Here is a 27175-nt window from a genome sequence, read left to right as displayed (position 1 = left end):
TCCATGAAAACCAGGCTTGTAAAAAGACAGTCTGTTGAGAGATCCAGTCTCACCCTTTGCACTACAGAAAGGACAACAGGGAGAATACCCTTAAATGGAATGCCCTAGATAATGTAAATTACTTTTATGTTAATACAATGGCTATAACTTGTGAAAGTTATATTTTTGGCATGTTTTTTATCCTAAACAGGTCTATATCTACATTGACATTGAATATCAATTCATATTAAAATTAAGATCACTAAATAGAGTTTTCAGAGTTGCAGAATTTGGTCCAATGTAAGAAGAAAATACAAAAAAATCAGAGTTGTCTACATATCTAATTTGAGGTAATGAGTTTCTTGCCATTAGATATCTAAATCATTTTATCAGAAAAAAAAGTAATAGGTCTACGCAGTTCTACTCTTTATCCATTGCTCTTCTATAATAGAAATAAACTGCTCTATGAGGCAACTCTCATTCATTTATTCAACAAATATTTATGGTCTAGACATTCTTCTAGCAACTTGAAATATATCAATGAACAAAACATATAAAATTCCTGCCTCACATGACATATTATTTTGAGACTAGGCTGATTAATAAATAATAAGTAAGTAAAAACTATATGTATCGGAAGGTTTTATGTGAAGAAAAATAAAACAGAAGAGGGATAAGGAATGTTGGAATGGAGGTTAGGGGACATTAGTTAAGTATTGAGGGATGTTCCCAGAGGAAATAGAGGAGGTGGGAGTAAGGATTTTATTTGTCCATTGATTAAAATTTGCTACTGGGAATCACGTCAAATAATTTGTTTTAATTAGGTAATTATGTTTGTCTTTAATATTCCAAGCTAAATATCTTCAGTTATTTTATTATCTACCATGTGCTAGGATTTCTAGTTTCTTCACGTCTTAGGTCTCTCCCTTGGACAGGACCACTGTAGTCTAAAATACAGAGTGGAATGGGAAAATTGCCCACCACCCCTTTCTGTGTTCTGCCTTCGGTGTGAGTGGTACTTCCTTCAGGATGCCTTTCTGACTCCCAGATCTGAACTATGTGTCTCCTCTAAGCATTATCTTAGCTGCATTATGTTATATTATAATTCACCTTAAACTTGGCAAGCTCCAGGCTGCCTTCTAAGCCATAGCCCCACCACAACAGATAGGGTGTATATTCTGTTCCATCATTGTGCTTGACACATAGTAGGTAGGTATGCAGAAATGTTTGTTGAGTTGGGCGGATTAATATCCCTCACAATCTAGTCGTGTATAATTCTAGTCTCTGCTGACTGGATATGTAAACTCCAGGAGGGCAGGAAGTTTTATTGTGTTTACTGCTGTGCCCGGGACACCTAGAATAGGACTGGTACATAGTAAGCACTCAAAAAACATTCGTTGGAGAACTATACAGCTTTGAAACAGCCAATAGGATAACAACAGTTAGGACTGTGTAACTGGCAAATAATTCTAAAAACTCAGTCTTATATTAATCTAGTGCTTCATGCTTTACCAAGTACATTCTCATGTGTTTTCTTCCACAACCTCCCCAACTCCGCGGGGTAGGTGGGGTGGGATGCTTCATTTCCATTTTATAAAGGGAGCAATTTTACGAGGCGCACTGAGATTAAGAGTTATTTTGATAGATGTTGTCAGGCTTGCATCCAGATCTTCCAGTTCAAGGTCTTACAGTTTTTTACAGCACAACACACAAATATAAGTTTACTGCAGGGTTGTCATGTAATATGAACATTTCTTTATCACGCCCAAGTCAGAACATCACTGGTGACAGCACTTGGCTTCCCATAGCACTTAGATTCCTCTGCTCTCATGCCCATATGTTTATAATGCCCCTGGTCTAGATATAGGTCAAGTTTGTTCACAGTCAATCTCAGTCTATTTCTTTCTCTCCTGTATACTCGATGCTCTGCCCTTTTCACGTATTAGATGATGCATGATAGCTGGATAAACATCTTTTACAGTTTCTTGGGTTTTTTTAAAGATTTGCCAGCATGTAATAGAAACATGTATATTAAAATTTAGTCTTAAAAAGTTTTGATTAAAAAATGAATCTTGCCCGATCTTGCCAAACTTATCTGAGATTCTCACTATTTGTAATTTCAAAAAAAACTGTTCCAACCTCTTGCAATGGCAGTAATCATTTCAGGTTTCCTGTCAACTTTATTGCCTTCGGGGGTATGGACAGGGTATTTCCAGACAGATGCCTGAGGTCAGTAACTTCTTATTTTAATGAAGGGTGTGCTTCCTCTATATGACTGATGGAGAAACATTATTTTTAGGCAGACAGATCAAGTTGGTGTGGTTAGCTCACAATTTATTACCATCTTAGTACATGTGGTGATGGGAGAAGTAGTAGGTCCCTGTTTCACAGGCGCTGAAATTGTGCTAGTGCCATGAGAGTTTAGACATTGACAAGTAAGGTAGTCTGTTCCAACAGAAACGCGGTGGCAGAGAGCGAAGTGAGATGGTTTCTGTGGTTAAGGCTTGTCAGAGATTTCAAGGCAGAAAATAAGTGCATAAGATTGGAAAAGCAGGCAAAGAATGGGTTTTAGGGTAAAAAATGCTGAGTCCAAGTCCAGCTTAGGTGTTGATTAGCAGTGTGAACACGAGCTTTTCTCCCATCTGTAAAGTAAGGTTATCAATACTTACATAAGAGAGTGGTTCTGAAGATTAAATAGCATAATATGTATAGTTTTCAAGAACCACAGAGCATGAGCAGTGAAGATTTCTGTTTGAGAAACTAAACCTTTGGTGGAAGGCTTCCAGCAGCCTCGTTCAGGAGAAAATCAGCAATTTCACATGTGATAAGAAGCATCAAGTCTAAGCATAAAATTTTAAAAGTTGGGTGGTAGATATTATAGTAATAGCAAAAACACATCTGTAATCTGTACAGTGAGATTTAAAGGGAGAAGAAACAGTGGTACATGGTTGGTTTAAATGGCAATGAGCAAGCACCTTCTTCACTGACAAATTAAAATTGGTTTTATTGGGTGTTTTGCAAGTAAATATTACTTTGTTAATTTGGATAAATATTCATGTATTAATGAAAGTAAGTAAAGTGGAAAGAGAAAATTACTCAACACCACCATCCAGAAATCAGTAAATATGTTACATTTGAAAGATTAGCTTTTCAGAATTTTCCTATGCATACCTATACATCTTTATTTATGCATGTAAAATTATTCTTTTTATAAATATACCATCCAACTATATGTGATGTTTTGTCACCTGCTTTTATCACAATATATGTTCATGTCAGCATAGATTTATATTCTGTATTGACCCATAGATCATTCCGTTCATGTCAACATGGATCTATAATTCCATTTTTAATGCCTGCCCACGATTATCATAATGCATCAGACAGCCTATTGTGGTTGGACATTTAGATTGCTTGCAATAACTTTCTGCTATTAAAAACAATGAATTTTGCTATTACACATAATGAATTCCAATTCATAAATTATCAAGTAATGTTACATAAAATATTACCAATTTGAAATCTCCAGTGAAATAAAGAATCTGGACAATAGTCATCAATAGTTGCTGAAAACACTAGTTGAAGAATTTGAATGAATTAAGCTGAAGATACCTGAGCACACTAGTAAGTTTAACAACACAAAAGAAGGCAACCAGACATGATTTGCTTCTTAATGTGGCAAAATGGAAGATATATATACAACACTCCCTATGACACAGTCAGGCCAGCCAAGCATCTAAGTGTATAGAAAAGATAGGGGGCAGAAATCCATAAAAAGATACCACAGCGATGCAATCAGCATATTGCAGAATGAGTGAAACTTGACAGAAAAAAGGACTTGAATTCTTAGGGACTTTAAATTACAAGAATAAAATGAGAGGGTGAATTTATAAAGAGGGTCTTAGAGACATTTCAGGCATGTGTAATGTTCTAATGCTATTTAGATCAGTATTCTCATACACCAAGTACAAACAGGTTAATGAGAGTCAGAGAAATTTCTACATTAAATTAAATAATAATTGTTAATATTTTAGGCATGATAATGTTGTTACAGTCATGAAAAACAAAAAAGAGTCATCTTTTAGAAATATACACTCAAGTATTTATTGATGAAATAATGTGATATCCAAAAGTGGCTTTAAAATAAGCAAGCCTGAGAGGTGGAGGGGACACCTGGATGCCACAAAATTGACCATTTGTTGTCAACCGGTGATGCTGAAAATGGGTACATAGGGACTCATCCTATTTCTCCTTCTATTTGTATGTACTTTGAAATTTACTATAATAAAAAGTAAAGAAAATAATGCAACATAGATTATTATGCACAAATGATTTATGCATACTAGGAATACACAAAATACAGACAAGAAATGCTACTTTTAATTAAGAGAAAATTTAAATCAAAAGAGAAAATTGTGATAATCCTAAATTCTTTCTGTTTCAGTTAATTAAGGAGCTTACTTAATCCTAATGGGCAGTGCTAAGAACCCGACTCCCAGATCTGAGCTATGTGACTCCTCTATGCATTATCTTAGCTGTAATGTGGAGAGACATGAAAAGTCTTCATAATTCATTGAGTGATGGCTGATTTTGAAAAGTTCTGTTTAGATGGATAAAAAAGCGTATTTCTGTAAAAAGAAATAATAGTAAGTAATGAAAAAAATACACACCACTTATTTTTAAATAAATAAATGGCACTAAAGTTAGTGTTATCTCAAGGTTAACTTTCCTGAGAAAAGGAATTACTATATTTTGAGCAAGATAAAGAGAATTCCCCATCATGGAAGCTTCTAATAATTCCATGTCACCTTTCTCATAAGGTGCAATGTAGACCAAGTGATGGAAAGTGAGCTTTGAAACAAGGGGCAAGCTCTGAGAATTTATATCATGAAATACCAGTTTTAATGGAAAAAGAGGCAGAAGTCACCTCCACACTCCCATTTTACAAATAATCAACCTGCAATCTAGGAAGCTGAAGTAATTTTCTTAAAGTTAAAGCCACAGAACAGTAATTACATTTATTTTTGCACGGTCATATGGTCACATGTAAAAAAAGCCTTTAATCCCATTTTGTTATCAAAAATTGCTTGTGAAGATTACAAAGGTGATAGGCATACAAATTTAAAATAATGAATATAATAGATAAAGATGGTGAACATACTAGTGAATTCGGGTGTCACAAAAAACCACCATTGTTTTTTCTTTGGGAAAAGGCGGAAATTAATCAGGATTTAATGAAAGTGAACAGCATTCTGAAGGCAATAACAAGGCCAGAAGTTATTTATGTGAATGTTAAATGCAAAGAGACATTATATGACCTTTAATTAAGGAAGAAATTGTCTCTAAAAGGAGCAAAAGGTAGCAAAATCATTATTCTGTAGAAAAAAACAAAAGGAGACAAAGACTGCAGCCACCCATGTGTTTCACTGGGAGGAGGACGTGGCCGAGACCGCGTGGCCTCCTGGCCTCCTTCCTCCACACCCGGCAGCCCGTCACCCCCCGTCAGAAGCAGCCCCGATCCCCACGCTGCTGGCCTCCGCTTAGGAGGGCACCCTGCTGGTGGTCTGTGGGGTGATACTACACAGGGCAAGTCCTTTCCCCCTGAGTTATTTCTTTATCAGAGAGATGGGACTTCATCAATCCCCCATCACACGCTCAGCTCTGTGCACAGGGAGACATTTTCAAAATGGGCAGCTTGAGGTTAACAGTGGAGTCTTTGGGCAGGGAAAAAACTGAAACTGAACGACCCTCCTGAGGGTCAGATACCTTACATGGCATTATAAACACTGTGTTCCAACCAGCTCGGCCAGCCTTTCAAAGGATTTAATTAACTGCTCCCCTCCTGTGCGCAGGTGGGATGTCACTCTCAAATGAATTCACCTTTTAAAACATATCCAGCTTCTTTCTTTCTCTGCATATTTTGTTTTTAGATCATCAGTTCCTATAAAATATATGATTAACTAACCTCGATATTTAGACACGATTTAATGCTCTCAGACCATTTACAAATGAGTTAATGATGTCATGTAATCATAAATAGTGTTTTCAAGTATATTATACATGTGAATAAAGAAATGAAGCATCATCCATTGAAAATTTAGAGACCAAGTCAAAATTTCCCTCTCTGTGTTCTTTGGGTGTAAAGAACCAACTCACATGAGCAATTAGCTCTTCTTACATGCACAGCTTGGGTCCAAGTACCCTGGATGCAAGAAGGCATGGTACCGTACTTTCATCACAGGGGACTTTATTTATACTTATTGCCCCAAATGATTCTCACGATAATATTGAAAGAAACAGAAAGTTATTAGCATCCTCAATTTGTAAGGGAAACAAGGCTCAGAATGGTGATGAGTTTACCAGCAGCTAGTTCGTAGCAGAGCTGAACTATACATTCTTTCCACTCTCCAGGTAGTTGACCAACCAATTGGATAGAAAAGCTGCCAGGAGGACCCTTAAGTCATTTTCCAGTGATAGGCCCCAGTGGGGGGCTGCAGAGTCTCCTTTCCTGAAGAGGCTCCCTGAGGGGCATATCAGTCCAGAACTGCTTCAGTCAGTTTAAGTTATTGAAAAAGCCTCATTTTTTGTAATTGACTCATTTCTATTTGTGGTTAAATTTCAGTCTCATAATCCATTTAAATTTCTCTCCCAAATCCTGCCCTCGCCACAGCAGACAACGCTTGCAAATTGGTTGAAGTTACAGCCTTGGAGAGGTTATCGACTTCTTCAGATCCAGTTTCCCCCTTTTGTACCCAAATGCTGTAGCAACCTCTTCATTATTCTGAAAGTAATTATAACAGCATATTCCATGATTATTTTTCATATTCTATGACATAATATAAAACTCTATAATATAAAAGGAGAATCAATGTCAATATTTTATAATAAACGAGCACATTGTTCATTTCATGAAACTCACATATGACCACGCTAGAGGACAGGATGGAGCAGTCAGGTGCTTGTCCCAGGCAGTGCCACCAGGGCAATGGCTGCAAATGCTGATCAACAGCAGCATGGCCACCAGTGAAGCGATTTTCCAAAATGGTGAACAGCTCTTGTTAAATTCCAGACAGAGCAAAGCGGGATCTCTGCTCACTGTGTCCAGCAGTTACATCCCCCTGCTCCAGGGGTACATGATGCAGAACTCAGCTGAAGGCTAAGACTGGAAAAATCAGATGACAGCCTCTCCTTCTTACACTCTTTAAAGCAATTATTTTGGGTGCCCCCTCTCTTCGCTTCAGAGGCGGAGCCCGTTGAGTTCTGTCCTTCCACAACGCCTAACAGAGTGGGCAGCGGGCAGCGTAATCTCCGATTTGTTTATATACCACAAAGCAGAAATTTTAACTTCAAATACAAAGGGGGCAATGTCGGAATCTTTTAAAGTTATGAAATGCATTGCTTCCATTCAAGAATTTATCCGGTGCTTTCCTTTTTTGTTTACTTGAGCTAGCAATATTTCTTTTATCTATAAGATAGTGACTTAGAAGGGCATGCCTAGGAGATGCGTAGGCGCGAAAAGAATGGGATTCCCCCACATGATCTGAAAAGCACACTGGGGGAGAACTGGGGTCATCGTGGTGACTACTGGTAATCACACGGGAGACCTGACAAGGCACAACAGTGATAAGTAAAATCATGTCTAGAAAATATGACTTAATTTGTTTGCAGTTTTCCAGTTGTTAAGTCTCTCCCTTAATACAAAACTTGGGATTCTGGTAAAGCATGTGTGAGCAAGGAAAGCAGGAAAAGTGAAGTGTTTACTTATTGTAAGGCTGAATTTTTCCATAGAGAAACTAAGGCAAGTTCTCAGAAGGAAACAGATGAATTATCTTGATCTTGGAAAAAGACCGAAAGGCCACCTACCTGCAGCCCCTGCTAACATCCTATCCCCTCATATTCTGTGCTTTACACTCTCTGATCTTTTTTCATTTCCTTAACTGCTCACCCCCAGGACCTTTGCACCTGAAGCTTCTTCTGTCCAGAACTAAACTACGCTCACTCAGCTCTTCTCCTAAACAGTTCCCAATCTTCTTTTTGAGCTTTACAGACTCTCCTAAAACAGGTCAGCTCCCTCTGTTAGAAAATTATACAGAGTGATTAATATCTCTTTTCCTTCCCAAGATACAAGCTCCATTTGTTCATTGATGATTCCCTTATGTCTAACATAGTGCCTTGCTTAACAGTCACTCAAAAATACTCAATAAATAAGTGGGTAAATGAATAACTAATTTTTATCTATGATTAATAGCTACCAGGTAATTAACAAAATGCAAGGCCACTTCCACAGAATTCAAGCTCATATCTGCTCTAATCATGAGATGCTATTTCAAGGAAAGAGGAAAGAAGGTTCCAAACTTGTCAGGAAATTCATCAGACATTTTCCTAACAGTAGTATTTATATATAAATAAAATTTTATTTTATTTACTTAAATAACTTTATTTAAACTTACTTAATTTTAATAAATTAATAATGAAATGTATTAAATTGGTTTAAATAAAATAAATAACAATTTCACCTTCAAACAAAGGGCTAAACATCTGATAATCTAGCATATGCTTTCCATTTAAAAATATATCTCATAATGTCAAGTAGTGTTCATGTTAAATTAACACTAGATTTCTCATAATGATAAATGCATAGTTTTTAGTTTGTGTCAGATTAAGGGTGTGTCACAAGAGATGTCAGGAAGACGTGGAAAATCAAACCAATTGATATTATCCTTCGATCTATTATCCAGCAAATAAGACTGCTTTTAGCAAAATGTTGTTCTGAATATATATACGATCAAAAGAGAAAAGATTTGATTAAATGTTACAATTACATTCAGGTTTCCTTCCCTGATTCTAATTATTTCTGAAATAATATTAAAAGCAGCTGTAGTTAGGGGCAGCAAGAGGCTCTTTATGAAGCCCGTACTTCATTCATCCAGCTTGGCTCCTTTTGGCTTTCACACACCGTGGATTTAAATGTCTGGCGATTTACTGGTGGAGTGGTGGGGTGCGTGTAGGTGGAAAGAATCTTTCACAGGCTCTTTAGATACAAGTCAGCTCTATGTTGTAGAAAGAAAATCAGAAATTCTCAACTTCCTATAACCTATTTAAGAGTCAGCTGCACAAGCAGGGGCCAGGCAGTGGGAGAAGTCTATCAAAGGGGCAAAGAATAAGTGGGCACCCTGTCTGCAGGGAATCGAAACACAGTGATCAAACCAACCCAGGGTCATCTATTCTTTGTTGTCACCATGTGCCATCTCACCCATGAAATGCTCTCCCTGCCTGCTGGAGCAGACCCCCCCTCCACGTTAGTCTGCCGCTCTTCAAGGGAAAACTTTCCTGTGCAATACTGAGCCTTATAGAAAGCATATGTGTTCCAATTGAAACCATCCAGAATGATCCCCCTGAAAATGAAAACTCGGTATGTTTTAAAATACTGGCCTGAGGGGGTTGGGGGTGGGGTTAATGGTATTCAGCCAAGAATTGAGCCAAAGAGAAAAATAACTATATTCTTAGCTTTCTTCTCTGGTCATTGTTTAGAGCCCTCTTTTGGACCTTCTGTGTGACAACTGTAGTCATCTTCTCACGGGTCTCTCCTTCATCCCTGGCCACACCCACTGTCACATATCTCATACGCTTTTCAGATCGCACCTTCTTCGTAAAGCAGATAGCTGGCTAGAGCATTCATGCCAAAAAATCTTTGGTCTAATTCTAGCTATGAGACTTAATTCCAAGAAGTCATACATGGTGTCTAATTCATTTTTTAATCACCACAGAACTTAGCTCATGGCCCTGAATAGTCACTCGTCGTTTGCTGCCTGATTTAAAAATTCATCCAGTAAATCTGCTTCAAAAATTCCTTTAAGTGATTGCCCTATAATGAGGCATGTTCCATTAATATGCATCATTTATTGAACACATATTCATTGATCATCTATTATGAGTTAGGTAGGCACTTTGCTGTGTTGACTAATTTTTCTATCCAAATCTGCCTTTCCTTGAGCAATTTCTACATACAGAGGCTTTGTTTGTTTGGTTTTTGGCAAAAGAAACAGGAAGGACAAAAAACTTATCTTAAGATCCCTAAAGTACAAAATTCAGGATTTGGGTTTATTTAGGTTTCAGATCCATCAGTGTTCATGTCAAGAGACCAATGCATGGGTCATGATCTACGTTAGACTATGAGCCTCTAAGAAGACTTGAAACCAGATATTTAAGATCTGACAAAAGACCATTAATGTTAAATAAAATTAGGGGAAAAAGAGGTCAGCTATTATTTCTGTGTTAGTTGCAAATCTGCAAATAGTGATTTTCCCACAATTAGATATTTAGCAACAGTTAAGAACCATGTGTGTGGATGAGTGTGTGAGTTTGCATAAGAGTCTGTGTATCTGAGAATAGTATGTGTGTGTGTGCATACTAGTTGTATTGTGTAATCTCAGATAAGAGTGTAAGAAGGAAAAGGGGTTGTGAAAAACTCATGGAAAAAAGCGCTGGAGCCATCATGAAGTCACACATATGTGACTTCCCTTCCTCGGCACCTGGGCTGTTGACTTGCGGGCACGAGGTTTCAGCCATGGGAGCCCACTGTTGCAGCTTCCCATCTAGTTGCTTTAATAGGATGCTGTTCTTTAAGTAAAACCAAAGGGGGCACTCAGGATTCTTATAGCAACTCTGCCTTAGAATCAATGCAGCCGTTTCCTGCGCAACCTCGGGGGGCTGTCTGCCTTTGGGGAACAGCTCTGGGATTCATGTCGTGTGAAAGGCTTCTGAATGCGGTGGTAGGAGCCCTGTGACCATGCCCTGCGGCTAACCTGATGGAGGCAGTGGCTTTGAGATGGGAATTCCTAAGGGAACCTCAACTCAGGGCAAAAACAAATGATCAAACAACAAAACCCTGGACTCTATAATTTCATCTGTTTGGGACTCGCAAGAAAGGGATGACATCACTGTGAAATCCTAACTTCATTCAGGTCTCTGCAGACTGACCATCTAAACTAGCGCTCGCTCTTGGATCCTCGCATCATTCTTTCATAGCAGTCCCTCCATCGGACACCCTATAATGTGTTGATGTGTTTATTTTGCTCTCTGCCTCTTGTTTTTCTAATGGCATGCGAGTCCCAGGAGGGCATGAACTTTGTTGTATCTCCAGGGTCTCACACAGTGCCTGGCCCAGAGCAGGTCCTCATAAATATTTGTTGAATGAATACACGAAGGAATGAATGAACAGATGAATAATATGACTAGTCTCAACTGTGTGTGTGTGGGGGGGGGGGGGTGCACGAGCGCATTATCTCTGCTCTGCCCAGCTTCTTGCCTTTGTAAGAGTTGCTTGACCACTGACTTTAAACACAGCAGGAAGTTCACAGGTTTCTTGATTCTTGAAAAATAATAAATGAAAATACAAGTATAATACCCATAAAATATGTGCCTAAAGAACCCCTCTTAACAGGAAATAAGAGGTTCTCTGACATGCTTACAAACTGGGCCAAACGGGAGCTTATAAGTAATTCCTGAGATAACCGACAAAGGGTCAGCTTACAGGCGCAAGCCCGAGGCCCGGTCAGATTGCCATCTCTGTGTGGTCTGGCCTCCTGCAATGTCACAGACAATCTGTCATTGCAGAGCAGGTGGCCAGGCAGAACTTTGGATGTGGATACAGTGACAATGTCAGTTGCTAACCAGGGCCGTCACTGTGCTATAAGGAGATGATTGCTATTAAGTTGCAATTTGTACTGGACAGGGGCCAAAGAGTCTCCCCATATAGGCCAGTCCCCATACAGGGGACATTATGTGCTTCATTAATTCAACTGCACACACTCAAAACTGCTCTAGATGCTGGGGACTGAGTGTGCAATGAGACAGACACGGGCCCTCCAGTCCTGGACTTCACTTTCCTGATCACATCTGCCGAGCTGCTTATATATCTTTGTCAGGCCATTTACAATACCCACCTGTGCCTTGTGGGGACTCAAAAGACCCTCAAACATTTGTAAGTTCTCTTAAATTTCCAAGAAAAGTCCCCATTTCTATATTCTGCTAAATATCAATGTTCAAGGGAGCAGCAGAATAGAAACAGCATTGTGGCAGATATAAGGAGATGTTTTTACTTGTTTTTACTACTAATTAGCAATTTGATATTAGGCCAGTGGTTCTCAGCTCTGGCTAAACCTTAGGACCACCTAGGGAACTTAAAAAAATACCAGTGCCCATCCTCCACTTCAGACCAACAGGAACAGAATCTCCAACAGTAGGGCCAAGACTGGGCAAATCTCTGTACTTTCTTTCTCAGTCTTTAAAATGAGAGTAATCACAGCTTCCCCAACTAGTCTGGAAGGATTTCTTATATAAAACTTAGGTGGCAAATGGCAAATAATTTTAATATCTACATAAACAATGTGTTTATTTTGGTCTACGCTCAAAAATGCAAGAGTTTATCCAAAGATGACTAAGCTTTTGTGGATGTGACAGGGTAATAGGTCAAAAGAAAAGGGAAACAATGTAGTTTCTGAACTTCTCTGCCCCTGATTGCTCAGGACTCTTTAGGTCACACTAGATAAGATTCTGAATTTTTAAAGAGACAAGAGCAGATAGTTTTGTAATTTCTGGACACTTCCAGTGGTAGCAGAATCAACATCATTAAAACCATGAATTAAGACACCCTAAGTTCAGCTTATTTCCCCCTTAGGTATTTTTGTTATGACTGTTTTCAAGGGCTACTCCCTGGGCACCGCGGTAACCACTAAAACATGGGCAGTTCTCAGAAGATTCTCATCAGTGCCCAGCAACTGGAGATGCGGAGGAAGCTATACATCATAGGTGATGCCTTATAAAGGAGATTTATTGAAAAAGCTCAAGTGCCGTCTCTCAGGGACATTGCCTCAGAACTGGATTGCAGGGAACAACTGCCTGGTACAGAGCACCCCGGGGGCTTCGTCTTGAGTCCCTATTGATGGAGAGCCCTTGAATCAATATTGAGGGAAGTCTGTGCAAACTCGGTGAAGAAGTTTATGTTCCAATAAGATCCCCTGTTAATAAAATTAATGTGACAACCAAAGTCTTCATTGCAGTGGAATTTGTTTAAAATGGCTCTATTGGAAATTATGCCCTCAGATTATAAGAGATGGGACCAAGCGGATATCCAGACATAAACAAAATAAATATTGTGATTCAGCCAGAAGGTGCCCCTTTATCAGTCACATAACCACATTCTTTACTTAAAAAATCAAGTAGCTTCTTTTACTGCATTCAGGGGAAGTATTTTCGTACTGTGGAGGCATCCATTTTCCTGGATTATTTGTTGTACAGAATTCTGTATGATAACATAGTTACTATCAGTAACGAAATGGTCTGATATGTGATAACATAATTATTATCAGTAATGAAATGGTCTGATATGTGAAACCTAGTTGTATAGAAACTTTTAATACCCTATGTATATTTTTTTTATGGAACTTTACAAATAATTATACAAACATTATTAAATAATTACTATAATCAGGAACTATGTCAAGCACATTACATACATTTTATCCCCCCTATAGCTCCCTGAAGGAGAATTTTACTATCTAGGTTTTCTTGAAAGAAATTGTGACTCAGAGAGGTTAAGAAACTTCCTCCAGGTCATACAGCTAAAGGTGATGTTCTGATTCCAGATATTCTAACTCCAAAGCCTTAACTCTTAACTAGTCTCTGTTCTTTTCTGACCCACTAGCTACTCTAGATAATGATTTTGCTATTGAGTTACTCATTGGCAGCCTTACCATTGGCCAAGTTGTGGGATGCAGGCCAGATGTGTCCTTAACATAATAAAGGGCAAAAATGAGAAACGAAAGGGTTAGGATTTAGTGCAAGCCCAACCCTTGGCTATAATTGCTCAAATGCAGAAGTACAGGCACCTGATATCCAAAGACTGTGACCAATTCATAGGAAGTGGGTGACTGCCCAGCAATGGAACAAGGGGAGATGGGTGACAACTGTGGCTCTACGAGTAAGGCTGCTCCCACCAGTAGCAGGGCCCACTTACCAAATGGGGTTCCACTGTGGTGCTCAACTATTTAAAACAAAACAGAGAAGTAAAAGTTGAATTGCAGGAATAAGACCCCAGAGAAAGAACAAAGGCACTTAGAAGCAAACAAAGAATCCTGTCACCCCTGAAGCAAATAATCCCTGAATCCCATCAGCAGCAAAGAAAACCTAAAGGACAAATGGGGCCAGAGACCCACCTGAGGTTCCTAGGTATGAGGAAATGGTTAATGCCAAGCTCCACTAGTTGGCCAGGCTGAGGGCATTATAGTATTTTTTTTTTCTTATGTAGAAATCAGTATCAGACTCAGCCCATGAATGAGCAGAGATCTGAATGGTGACAACTGGCAAAAGAGTTAATAAGGTCAGGAAGGACTATTAACACCAAGCACTAAAAAACCCCCAACAAAACAAAATAAGACGAAACAGTGATGGTACCTCTGACCTAAGTAATTCAAACTAAATAGAAAGTAATTACATTATAACAAAGTATTTTTTCCTATGATGAAAAATTAGTGGGTGTTTTAGTAAAATATTAAATATATATATATTTAATATATTTTAAATATATATTATATATTTATAATTATATTATAACATAATATATTATAAATTTGTTATAAGTATATATAATATAGTATATATTTTAAATATATATATATTTTTAATTTGGGTACCCCTGATCATATGCCTAATTTTTCCCTAGACTGGATAAAAAGTCACAAGTTTTATACTTGGTCTGAAAATGAGCTGATTAAATCTCCTGAAAATTTGCAGGAAAATAGTTCATGGAAATCTGAACCATCTTTAGAATATATCAGACTTAGTGAGTCTCCACATGGTCATGCCATAGTGCTTGGGTATGTAACGGTGGAAACCCATAGCTCTGAATGTCAAGTCCAAAGGAAAGAATGGCAATTAATATCCAAGAATACAATTAAGAAATACTCTTGCCACTGGAATGTAAATCACCACCTTCCTATATACAATATTTCTTGTTTCCAAAGCCACAGCCTGCAGCAGCCTCAAAATTTCCTTAGCTAGAGCCTTGTGCCAGTGATGTAGCCTTTGATAATTCTTGCAATAAAAATCCAGTCATGCTTGACATTTAGGAGGGAGCAAAAGGTTTGATTTGCCTCAGGGACCTGGAACCCTTATAGAGATACCTTTAATGAGAAATGAAAGGCAAAATAAAAATTAGGGGTTCAAAAATTGAGCCAAATAAAAAAGGGTGCCAAATTACTAGGCACCGGGTGGCCTTTAAAGGTTCTAGGTAAAGAGAGGACCATTTAGTGGAGGTTTTTCCTTGTCAGCTATTGGCAAGGTGGATTTTGGAATAAAGTCCTTGGGCCGCTGGAATAAAGACAATTAAGAACAAGGCTCCCTCACCCACCTCACAAGCATGCTTATACTTTCAAGAAAATCTGAGCTTTCACTAAGTGGCCCATAATAGCAGTAACAGACCACACCCTTTCTATAGGATCTAATCCAATGAGATGTGCTCCACTCACATTTTCATTTAGCTCTTGCACTCAGTTCCTTGGGTTAGCTTTGCCCCATTTCCTATGGGTGGGGTCTCTAGTTATGTGCTTTCCTCTGTCATGTAAAAAGCAGCCATTTTACTCTCCAAGCCCCTTTTGTTGAGTGTGAGCCAAATGCCTGCCTGTCTTTTCACATTCCCTTAAAGTCAGGGCCCTAAGTAATTTTTGGCTGAGGACATGCTCTAACAGAGATGGTGACCTCTGTCTCCCCAAGTGTGCTTCTGTTCACACCCGCTAGTCAGCGCAGTCTAACAAAAAGTTTGTGTGCAGATGGCTTCCAAGAAAATTTAACTCCTAGCAGGGGAAGGAAAATGTTCTTGGAGAGGAATGATTCCTGGGAATACGCAAATAAGACAAGGAGAAGCTTGGCATTTCCTCCACCAAGCCCAGTGTCCATAACCACCGGCTGGAATTCCAGAGAACCTCCCTAATTACAGTGAGGGCCTCCTTCAGGCAGCACCACCATCACCAGTGAGATGCTGAAGCGCAGATCCCAGGCCTGCTCCGGATCTGCTGCAGAAGAAACGACGCTCCCCAGGTTCCTCGTATGCAGATTCTTGTTCAAGGAATATTGGCCTAGGACAGGGAATTTAAACCTAGGTTACATAGGAATCAACCAGGAAACATAAAAAAAATTACTGATGTCTGGGTGCCACCCCCAGAGAGTCCTAGCTAATGGGCCTGGGGTGTGGCCTAAGTACTGTGATGTTTAAAAGCTCCCCAGGAGATTTTGAGGGGCAGTCAGGATTGAGAGCCACTGGCAGAGGCAGAGGAGGGCTACTTCCATTACACCCTCTTTGCCCTGCAGTCAAACAGTGGGGTTCCTGGTCAGAAGCTCTTTTTCCTATGGGCTGGCTGCCCGGAGCTGCACTGTAAGTGGGGGGGGGGGGGGGGGGGGTCTGCTAAGAAGCTTAACCTTCTGCTTAGTGCCCCGCAGCTCTCCCTTCTCCCATCTTCCCCAGGTAGCTGTCAGCTGTCCCTGACCCCCCCCCCCCCCAAGCACGCACACCTTGGACACCATGCGGGCAGCGAGTATCTCTACCGGTGCTTTAAAAACACAAACTTGGAGTCCCGCTTGAGAGCGACAGCGTCGGAATCTCACGCCGGGACGCTGAAATCGGCATCTGTAGCCCGCTGCCCGTCCCCGAGGGGCAGCCAGGCTGGTGAGCTCCACCGCGGGCGCTGCCAGGTCTCGAGGGACCTGCGGGGCTGAACGGGCCGCGGAGAGCGGGGCCCGGGCCGGTTAGGGGAGCGGGGCGCGGGCCCTGACGGCGCTTCCCCTGGAAAGGGCAGCGAGCGGAGCGTGGGCTCCGGCGCTGGGTGCTTCCCAGCTCGGCCTGAGCGCGCAGCTTTTACTCCTCCCTGGAGTTGAGCAGCTGCGTGGCTGTCACATCAAACGGCCTCTGGGTCTCGATCCCCGGCCACCGCAGCGGTTGCGGGAAACGCGGCGCGGGGCACCTCGGGGAGCGGCGGGGAACACCTCCCTCCCCTCCCCCCCCGCTGGCGTCAGCCCGCGGGCCGCGCGGGGCCGCCGGCTGGGCAGGGAAGGCGCGGAGCGGGGCTGGGGAGTCGATGGGACGCCCCGGATCCCCTGCTGGAAGGACGCGTGCCCTCGCGCCGGGCGGGAGCGGGACGGCGGGCAGGCAGGTTGGTTCACCGTCTGCGGCGAGAGGCGGCCGGCGGGCCGGGGTGGGCGCTGCCCGCGCCAGGCGAGGGGCTCGGAAAGAAAAGTTGCCGCGCGGAGCGCGCGTGTCCCCGGCGGCCGGGCGCCCGAGAGCGCTGCGCGCGCCCAGGACGCACTGCGGGCCGGCGCCCCGGGGCAGCGAAGCACCTCGGCGGCGCCGGCCGGCTGGGGCTGGGGCGGGAGAGGCGCGGGCTGCGGGCGGCGGCGGGCGGGCGCGGGGACTGCGGGGCGGGCGCGCGGGGAGCCTGCGGGCGGCGGCGGGCGTGCGCGGGGCGGGGGCGGGAGCGGGAGCGGGGAGCGCGCGCCGCCCGCCCGGCCCTCCCCGCCGCCGGCCTCCGCGCCGCCTCCCGCCCGCGCGCACCGGCCGCCGCCGCCCGCTCGCGCCGCCGCTGCGCCCGAGCCCGCCGCGCGCTCCCCGAAGATGGGGGCGACCTCGTCCCGATCGGGGGCTGCTTAAAAGGAGGGAGCGCGCCGCGTCCCCACGGGCGAGGAGGGACGGCGCCGGCCCGTCCGGCTCCCGGACCAGGTAGGCTCCGACGCCCGGGCGGGAGGGCTGTGCTCCGGGGCCGCCAGCTGGTTCCCGTTTGCCGTTCGGAAGGCTGGCTACACGTCCCTGCGCTCTGACAAAGGGCCGGTTCCAAAATTCGGTGTGTGTGTGTCCGTACACATTTTCTGGGGTGCCTGGGGTGCCCGGGGAGGCGAGTGCTCGGGGCTCGTGAATGAGCCTCCCCCGTGCCAGCTGCGGGAGGAAGAAAGGGCTGCCCGGGGAGATGCTGCGCCCGCAGCGCACGGGCTCGCGGGGCTGGGGGCGCGGGGCCCCGCGACCGCCGGGACTGCAGCGCCGCGGGCGCCAGGCGTCCCCACCCCCTGCGCCCCGAGGCCACCCTCCTGGCAATCCCTGGGGGCCGCCCCGAGGCCGCGCGCGAGGCCCCGCTCCTGGGCGAGCGCCGGGCGCTCCTTCGCCGGGACTGCGGCGCAGAGGGAGGTGTGGCCGCCGGGGCCCGCGGGGCACAATGCGGCGGGCGCGGGCTGGGGGCCCCTTCTCGGGCGCCGCGCCGCCGCGTGCGTTGGGGCTTCTGCACAGACTGGCGTTTCCCCAGGAGACTGGAAGGGAACTTTGCAGCTGCATTATCTGCCCCTGGAGCTCTGGGGAGATGGACTGTTCTGAGATGTGAGGATACCCTTCTTGGCTCCACCTTAATGAAAAAGAGGGAGGTCTTACGGGTGGACACTAGGCTGAAGAAACCAAATCCGCCCAGGCGATGCTTTTAAAAACACAGTATGTGTGCATCCTTGATTTTTTACCCCCCCCCCCCCATTCTGCTGACTGATGAATGGCTTGGGCTGGCAATTCATATTTCCCTCTCCAGACAGAGTGGCAGTGGTTGGGGTGAGAGCGGAGCGATCAGATTTAACAAAGCATTTTTTGGAGAGAGCGAGGTGCATGGTGCCCGCAGCCACTGGAAAGAAAGTCGTGCTTTGCACTAGGTGTCTGTCTGCCTTAACCCCCTTGGGCCTGGCTCCCTTGCGGGGCGCCCTGCCTCACTCCGCTAGTCAGCCACTAGTGGTTGTGAATAGAACAGTACAAACTTTGTCCTGCTGGAGGTGTAAAGACTAAAAGAGGAAGAAAGGATATCAGTAGGAGGGGTAGTGGAAGGAGCTTTTTAAAAAATGACAGATAGGGTAAAGACAGCACAGGCATCTTGATCATGGAGGAGCTGGCAGAGTAGGTGGAGATTCTGATCCGGTCTGGTTAACGGCAGAGCTCGAACATCTCCAAATATGAGCAATGGAACAGCCGCGCTCCAGCGTCTGTGTGCAGATTTCCTAAGGGAAACCTCGGGGGCAACCAGGAGGAGATTCACAAGATGTACATCCCGCCCAGGCCCCCAACACGCACACACACACCCCCCACATGCTTTCCCTCTCTCCCAAAGCTATCCCTGCAGCAAGTCAGGAAAGGAGGGAGGAAGATGTAGCTAGAGGTTTCATTCATTTCAGCTAAGAAAACAAAGCCTAAATTGGAATGATTGTCTTTAGGTTCCTCTTTCAATTCCTGTGTTACTTGGATTTAGCTCGGTGGGTTTTGCCAAACTTGCTTAATTGGGAGGTTAGGCGGGTATGAAAGGGGGAAGGAAGGGAGAGCTAGCTTCATTCTGGAGGCCTCGTGAGTGAAAAGGTGGGGGGAAGACCCACTTATTTCATCCAGAAGTAAGATGTGTTTTCTTAAATGGTTTTCATTTTATACATCCTGCTGGCTTGAAGGATTCCTTTTGGATCTAAAGGCGCTTTCGCTAAGATTTCTCGCAGCCACTATAAAAGGATCCATGCTTCCCCCCTCTAAAATGGCTGTTGTCTTTTATTAAATATGGAATGCTTAATTCCTAAGGAAGAAAAAAAATTGACAAAGGTAAATTATTATTCACTGTTGAGCTGTGCAGACGTGGCAAAGGATGTATGTGTCCGTGACAGTCAGACTTCATTTACTCTGTCTTGCAAGCTTAGCAGGGCTGGAAGAGAAGGGCAATGAATTAGAAGAATGTGAAGGTTATGCTTTGTCATCTATTTATCTATCTACCTACCTTCCTATCTAACTGTCTGTCTTTCTATTTACTTTTTACTATTACTGTTTCATGATTTCCACTGTATCTTTTTGGATTAAGATTGAGAACCAGATAACCCTTTTGCTGACTATGAAGGGAAATAAAATGCATGGCAGTAGCAGTACTTTAGCTCCAAATAAAATTACAAAAGGCTGGTGAAATACAGTCAGTAACACCTAAGGACTATTTGCAAGAATTACATTAATTGCTCTTTTAAGCTTACTATGTTTTGAGAGAAGAAAATATTCCAAGAGAGCTTCAGCATTTTGTTAGCAAGCTATATTTAACATGTTTTTTATCAGACAAAAATAGACTTTTATTTATCTTGCAAAGTAAACGCATGGTTCCTTCCCTCTAAGTAGTTAATGTGTTTCTTTGACAAAATAAATGATGAGGAAAGCTCTGCAGATCCAGTGAAGTTGCATTCCTTCTTTAAAGCAGGTTAAAGGTTTCATGGAGCTCATGGATGTGTTTCTTCCAAAGCGAGTGCATTTTAGGATTTTACCACCTGATTTTTGTGTTGCGATTCAGTGAGAGGAGCCCTATCTCCATGATGCCTTCAGGTGGAGGGAGAATAGCATGTAGGTAATAAGCAAGCAACCTGCCCAATCAGCATGGAAACAGGTGAGAGCAAAACAGATTAAGTCAGCAAAAAGAAATAAGCAATTCAAAGAGGATGGTAGAGCACATATCTTTCATGGTTTATATTTTTGCAGAGTGTATGTATGTTGCTTTTAACTGAAAATTACATCATTGCTTTACATTTGCTAAAAACTTAGGAATCAACATGCGATGATCTCTCTTTTCTTCTTCCTGATCCTTTTACCCCCCCCCCCCGTTTTGCCATCTAAGAGATAAATGTCTCTTGCCAGAACATCTTCCCAGATCACCCAGACCTCATAGTTAGACCCCTCATCAGAACCTCTGCCAAACTGTCTCCCATCTGGCCAGCTTCTCCTGCTCCCTCTTGTGGCAGATGTTCTCCCTGCCTTTCCCTGGGCCCCAGAATCCCATCCAGCGCCACCTCCAAGTCCCTCAGCTTCCTCTCCCTCGGGCTCCAGTTCTCAGCAGTGACTGTGGCTCACCAAGCCAGAGGGTTGCTGACCTAGCTGTTTCCAATCTCCCATCTGAACGAAGGGGTGCGTAGGGCCTGGAGACACCCTTGAGATTTAGACCCATGGGGATGGACTGGATTCTGGGAAGGTGAGCTTTAGGAGTCTGCCTCTGGAATGTTGACTTGGACTCAGGGCTTCTCTGCTGGAGCCTCATCGAGTGCAATGGGATTATTTCCAGTTTTCTTTCTTTCTCTTGCAAAAGATACCTCTGAGTGTGTGTGTGTGTCTGTGTGTCTCCATCTCTCTTCCTGCCTCCCGCCTTCCTCAGCCCCTCATTTCTTCACACACACGTCACAAAACGTATTTTACATAACACATATTTTGAAGACTCAAACTAATCAAGGATTAGGTTCTCACTAGGGTTTGTAAATCAAACGGCCCATTTTCTGTTCTGAGGACTCCTAGGGTAAATTCTCTTCCTAGTGTGTTTTTATCAAGAGAAGCTAAGAACACAAATGAGGGGTTGGGCGCCTTCCCCGGGTGCGAACTTGGGAGACAGTTTCTCGCGGCCCCACTGTCGCTGCATGCGGGTTTTCGGCAGCTCGCTTTGCTCACAGCCCTGCACTGAACCCGAGTGTTTTCTATCTACGTGTGACTGTCCTTTGGTCTGCCCAGCCAGGAGCTGTAGTAAGTAACAAGACAGACAAAGGTTCACGAGAGTCATATTTTCTCCTTACCTGAAACTTCCCAGCCAGTTTCAGGAGGAGAGAAGCCCTGAGGGGAAGGAAGTGCGTTTGTGGTCAAGGGCAAGTACCTTACAGGCAGACGTCTAAAGGGATTTGAGGAGAGCTAAGCGTCCCTAGGTGCGAAGCATTTATCCATCGGCCAACGCAGGATTTGAAATTCCCATTATCAGAGACACTCCAGGGAATAAGTAATTCTACCCAGTAGATACCCAATAAAATGCAGTACAGCCTGAAAGGAGCTATCATTAATTCTCACAGACAATTAGCATCTTACTCTTTTTTCTAAACTTCAGTTGGTTTATCAGATCAGCCAGCAGAGAAAGGTCCTGCGGGCCTGGAACACAGGAAGATGCGGAGGAAGTGGAAGAACTTTGAAACTAGGTTGTACCTACTTAGTGCCCTCCAAGGGCCCCTCTGGGGGGGGGGGGGAGTGTGTGGGACCTGAGTGCCTGGGAACCGGCTGCCCAGAGTAGCCAGAGGCAACGATAAACTCCAACACTGAAATTTTACCTCTGGGCCAGCACTGGGAACAAAACTTTGATCCTTTCTTGAAATGTTAGCCCTTTTAAAGTCTTCTGAGAAATGGGCAAAATCTTTTCCCTCGTGTGGAGCGATGTCCGGAAGCTCTTGACCGCCTTCTACAGTTTCAGTTTCGAGTCCTCAGGCCAGTAACCTCGAAGGCTAGGGCGCAGGCTCATGGGTTCATGCACAACTATTAGACAGAGAAAAATACATGTAAATAGTGGCATCCAGCTTCATTTTTTAAAAAAGAAGGAAAAGGTAATCACGTCGTAGAAATCACTGCATGTGAAGTCAGCATAATTAATAGCCGGGTTGAATCCAGTGTGACGTGAAGTCTAACAGGCAAGAGGGTGATTCAGCAGTTTATTCCAATCAGCCGTGCTATTTAGTGAGCACTTACTGGGCTTTGCAGAGAGTGCAGATGAGGAAGGGGAGTTACTCGACATTTGTTGAGCACCTACTGTGTTCCAGGGACCAGTCTAAGCGCTCAGTGCACACTTTCTCACTGAATGCTCTTCGGTGCCCTGCAAGGGAAGCATTCTTTTCCCGACTGAAAGATGAGGACCATGGCTCTGCTAAATAACTGTCCAGGACTTAAGAGGTGGTGCTTCCAATTTTTGAGGCTGTTCAAAGCCATGTTCTCTGTTCTTAGAGATGTTCTTTGGCCTAGAACAACCAAATACCTGGCCGAGTGAGACAGACCGCTGCAGCTCATGAACCAAGTGCTGTCGAGTCGAAAGGAAGAAGAGAATATTGGAAAAAGCTTCATGGCGGAGGAGGCATTTTAATTTGTACTCAGAGAGTGAAAGAGACTTTAAAAATAACTAAGTCTAGCTATTTTTAAATAAACAGCCCCAGCTAATTTACGACAAGGACTACCCTGGAGCAATGTTAGGGCCGTTTCCAGACTTTCCAAGTCAGCTGTCTGTCACAGTCAGGACCATGCCATGGGAACTGTGGATCTGGAACAAACGATGGCATACGCCATTGCACAAATGTGTTTTGTACGTGAAACCAAAATGTATGATGAATTTCCAGCACAGCCTTGAAGGAGAGAGGCTGTAACAATCTGAGGGGTCAGGCAGGTGACACCTGCCAGTCTCCTCCTCTCTTGAATCGGATGGTTATGTTTTCTGAGCCATTACAGCTGTTTATTCTGTGTTTGGCACTGAGTGTCTCTGGTGCTTTCCCCCTTGAGCTCCTTGAGCTGCTCCAGCTCCTCAGGCCTGCTTCCACTTGGACCTAGGGCTCTCGCAGCCTGCTCTGCCCGATGGGTAGCATCCAGGCCTAACAGCAGGTTTACAGAAACGGGCTGCTTACTCTACCTGCGAACCGAAACTTCCTCCCTAGGCCGTGGTGGAGCTCCAGAGTGAGCAGCGTCAGCTGGGGCGAAAGGAGAGCGTTTGGGCAGGTGCTCAGATGCCTCTCAAAACAACCCGCCTTTTGATTGTTGGCGGATGTGAGCCCCTTAGAGCTTAACTTTGTGAGTTGGTGCTGGGCAAAGTTGATGGCTCTTTTCTCCCTGACTCCTCACTGCCTTTCTTCTGCTGGACGTTCCTCTACCTTATCAGTGGCCTGTTTTAAGAGCTCCTCCTTACCAGTCCTCTTCCTGCTGAGCACCACAGCTAGCTGCTCTGGGAAAGACTTCAGAGATCATCTCTGTGTGTTTTTTAAACAAATAAGCATATGAAGAGCATATGAAATTAAATTATTTAAGAGTGGAATTGGAGATAGTGGAATCCAAGATCGATAACTCTGAAGTCATTTCACCAAAGTTACATCTCCCTTTTTTCCTAGATCATGTAGAAGGCTCCAGAAATATGCCTGTGTTTTCTGGCCTTAGGACTCCCTGGATGAATGACAATGATTCCCCAGAGTGGAAAGAGAATTATGCCTTCTGCTTCCAGATTGAGGATGTTGACTAATCAAAGGAAGGACCCTAGAGTACTCAGAGTAACATCATTTGAATTCAGCAAATGGTGTATTTAACACCTGTGCCTCATTTTCTTCATTTATTAAATGGAAATAATAATAATAGTAAAGAGCCTTATGGGATTTTTGTAAGGAATACTACATTAATACTTGTAAAGCATTTGGAACAGTTTCCAGCACATGAGTGCTCAGCAGATATTGTTTCTTAGCAGATATTGTTTCTTAATACACGAGAGAGAGGTAGTAAGAGAGCCCCTGTCCCTGACTGTGCACCTTTACATGAACGTGCTCACTGTAGGGCATTGCCATGGGCAGGTGAAGGAAGACAAAATCATACACAGTGACATACACCGAAGGTCACATAACTGTCTTTTAAAGGGCGACAACATTTTTGGCTTTAGGGACCATGAGGTCTGTCACAATTATTCAACATGTTGTACTGAGAAAGCAACCACAGACAATACTCAAATGAACGAGTGTGCCATGTTCCATAAAACATTATTTATTGACACCGAAATGTGAACATTATAGAATTCTCACATCATGAAGTATTGTTCTTTTTTTTTCTCAAATATTTAAAGATGTAAAACTTAATTTCATGGACCTTATTAAAAACAGGTAGCAGGCTGAATCTGACAAATTTGACCCATTGGCCATAGTCTGCCAACTCCTGACACACAGGTAGATTGTGAGAGAGACACAGGCAACAGTGGGCTCGGGGAATCTTAGCAATTGGATCGATGTTGTGTGAAAAGAGATGACCTAGAAACTCAGAGACCTTGATTTAGAGCCTAGCTCTGTCATTTCTGAAATGTGTGGCTTTGAAAAAGGTCTTTTAGGGTATCATGGCCTGAGTTTTGATGTCAGGAAAAGGGAGAATGGACAAAGTTGGGTGACTTTTAGGGGACTTCCTAGCAATCAAAGGAGTTTTATGAAGGGAAGTTGGGCCTTTGAGACAGATCATGGAGGTCAGGGAGAAAAGCATGAGAAAGGAATATGTGGTGCCGGTTTGGGCACTTTTCATTTAGTGGCTCCGTTGACCTGGGAGGGAGGGAGGTGCTGTGGTATGGTGATGACCGCGAACGCCAAAGTGAGGGACTAGAATATCACAGCTTCAGACTGTCAGCAAAACTTCCCAAGTTGACAAATCAGGCTGAAAAAGGACAAGTGACTTGTCCACGGGCCACATGGCTGGTCAGTGAGAGCCTAGTCCAGCCCCCAGGCCAGTGACCCTTCCAGCCACACATTGCCCCCCAGCAGTGTAGTAGAATGCAGTTAACTGTAGCTGCATAACTGTGACCTCGGAGGGGAAAAGTCTCATGTAAATTATGGTAGCTGCATTCAGTATTTTCTAAAAACAAGATCTCATACCCCAGTGTATCTAACAAGGTAGGGCTGTGAGTAATCCCATTGCCGAGAAAGGTCATTGAAAAACTGTCAACCTAAGGCCTTGCACTCCAACAACCTTTTGCCTGGCCTCCTGCTGAGTGTCTTAAATTTCAGCTCACATATTATTTCTTCAGCAAAGCCTTTCCTAATACCCTAGTAGGTCAAGTCTTCCATTACTTATGCTTACAGGATGGTATTTTTCCTTCACAGCACTTATCAGAGTTAATAATTATGTTTCTTTTCTGTAACAATTAAATTAACATCTGTTATCTGTGTTCCCAGCTAGATAATAAATTCCAAGAGGAGAGAAATTGTGTCTATTTAGTTTATGGTTCTAGTCCCAATACTTTGTACATAGCAAGGCACATAGTATACCTTTGTTGAATGAATGAATGAATGAATGAATGTTCTCTTGTTAGTCATTGATATTGATGAAAACAGTCCTTACATAAGCAAAGGCTTAATAGGCAGAAGTTACTGTCTTCATTTGCTGAGTAAATGATTGACATTTCTTCCTCCACTAACTTTTTTCTCTACATTTTTAATTGGTCCTCTCCTATGGATCTTCCGATCACAAAAAGACAATTACATAATAGTCTTGGCATAGTTATTAATATTAAAGTCATAACACTTAAGCCAATATTTAAACAATTCTTCAACTACAAGTATATAGGGTTGGCTTAAAGGCCATATGCACTAGATGCCTTATTTTGTAGAGAAACTGTATGTTTCATAAACTACGCTCAGAGATTTGTGTAAACACTTTATTTTTTTCTATATAAGCCACTCAATTTATTCCTCTAAATAATAAAATTTGGCTAGCTCCTTTCTAAGCTGCTTCTATTTTTAAAAGTAATTTGTTCTGTGTACCTATACACTTGTATTTAGAGCCACTGAGTATATTGTCAGGAACTTCAAAAAATTTTAATGTAGACTATTGATGAAGGGTTGCCATTACCTGAGCATCTCTCAGCCTGAGTTCTTCTTTAAATATTTCTTTTTACTTCCTACTTTTGCTCTCCTCAAGTGCACCTTATTCATTCAAGGACTGTGATTTGAGACTATGCAGGAAAATTTAAAAGACTCACAAACCTCAAGTTTGATAGGATTCCATCTCCCGAAAAGCAATCTACTTGAAGATGAAGCTTAATGACTCAGGAAAAAAGCTGATGAAATTCACCAGCCTCACATACCCAGCATTTTCCTTGTTTAAAAAGATTTTTTTTAAAGCATTCTAAAGGTTCCTATCACATAGCTTGAAATTGGATTTTGTATTAAAACTCCCCTAGTCCCAAGGGGCAGACTGGAAAGCAAAGAGAGTGACCGTGAAGAGTTACTGTTCAGTGGAATTGAATGGGGGAGTGGATGACGGCCCATAAAGAGCCTGTCCTTTAAAGAGCACAGCCCTCCTCAGCACCAGGGCCTCTAGCCTGGGGTTTATGTGTCTGCATATTTTCTACCTCTGTTCAGGACTCGTGTATGGAACCTAGAAAGGAGGTCTCTGAAAATTCCATTCACGCTGGGTCTTCCTCACATGTCCATGAAGTGTCCCAGCAATCCTCACCTGTTTCTACATAGGGAAGGCAGGACTAACCCTTGGCAAAATTATGAAGTAGATGTAAGTTATTCCCAGTGCTTTAGTCTCCTTTTTGAGGGGGCCCCTGTGATCTTCTGTACGGTTCATTCTTCTCTGCCCTCCTCTCCCCTG

At 43.3% G+C, this 27175-nt stretch overlaps 1 protein-coding gene across 3 annotated transcripts in view; it reads left to right on the top strand.

Moving 5' to 3' along the window:
* The window catches only part of SLC8A1 (solute carrier family 8 member A1), a 296646-nt gene that overhangs the window by 29159 nt on the left and 240312 nt on the right, over positions 1-27175 (top strand). For 2 of the 3 annotated variants that reach the window (XM_081156222.1, XM_081156221.1), the window contains exon 1: positions 17638-17746. The exons of the other annotated variant lie outside the window; for it this stretch is intronic. The gene's annotated coding sequence lies outside the window, so the exon portion shown is untranslated. Of the gene's footprint in view, positions 1-17637; positions 17747-27175 lie in introns of those variants that run through there. 3 annotated transcript variants of the gene reach the window in all.

Source organism: Miniopterus schreibersii (genome assembly GCF_964146895.1).
Source record: "Miniopterus schreibersii genome assembly, chromosome: 13".
Classification (NCBI taxonomy): Eukaryota; Metazoa; Chordata; class Mammalia; order Chiroptera; family Miniopteridae; genus Miniopterus; species Miniopterus schreibersii.
Note: the sequence above shows the minus strand (reverse complement) of the source record. Positions and strands in the feature narration are given on the sequence as shown.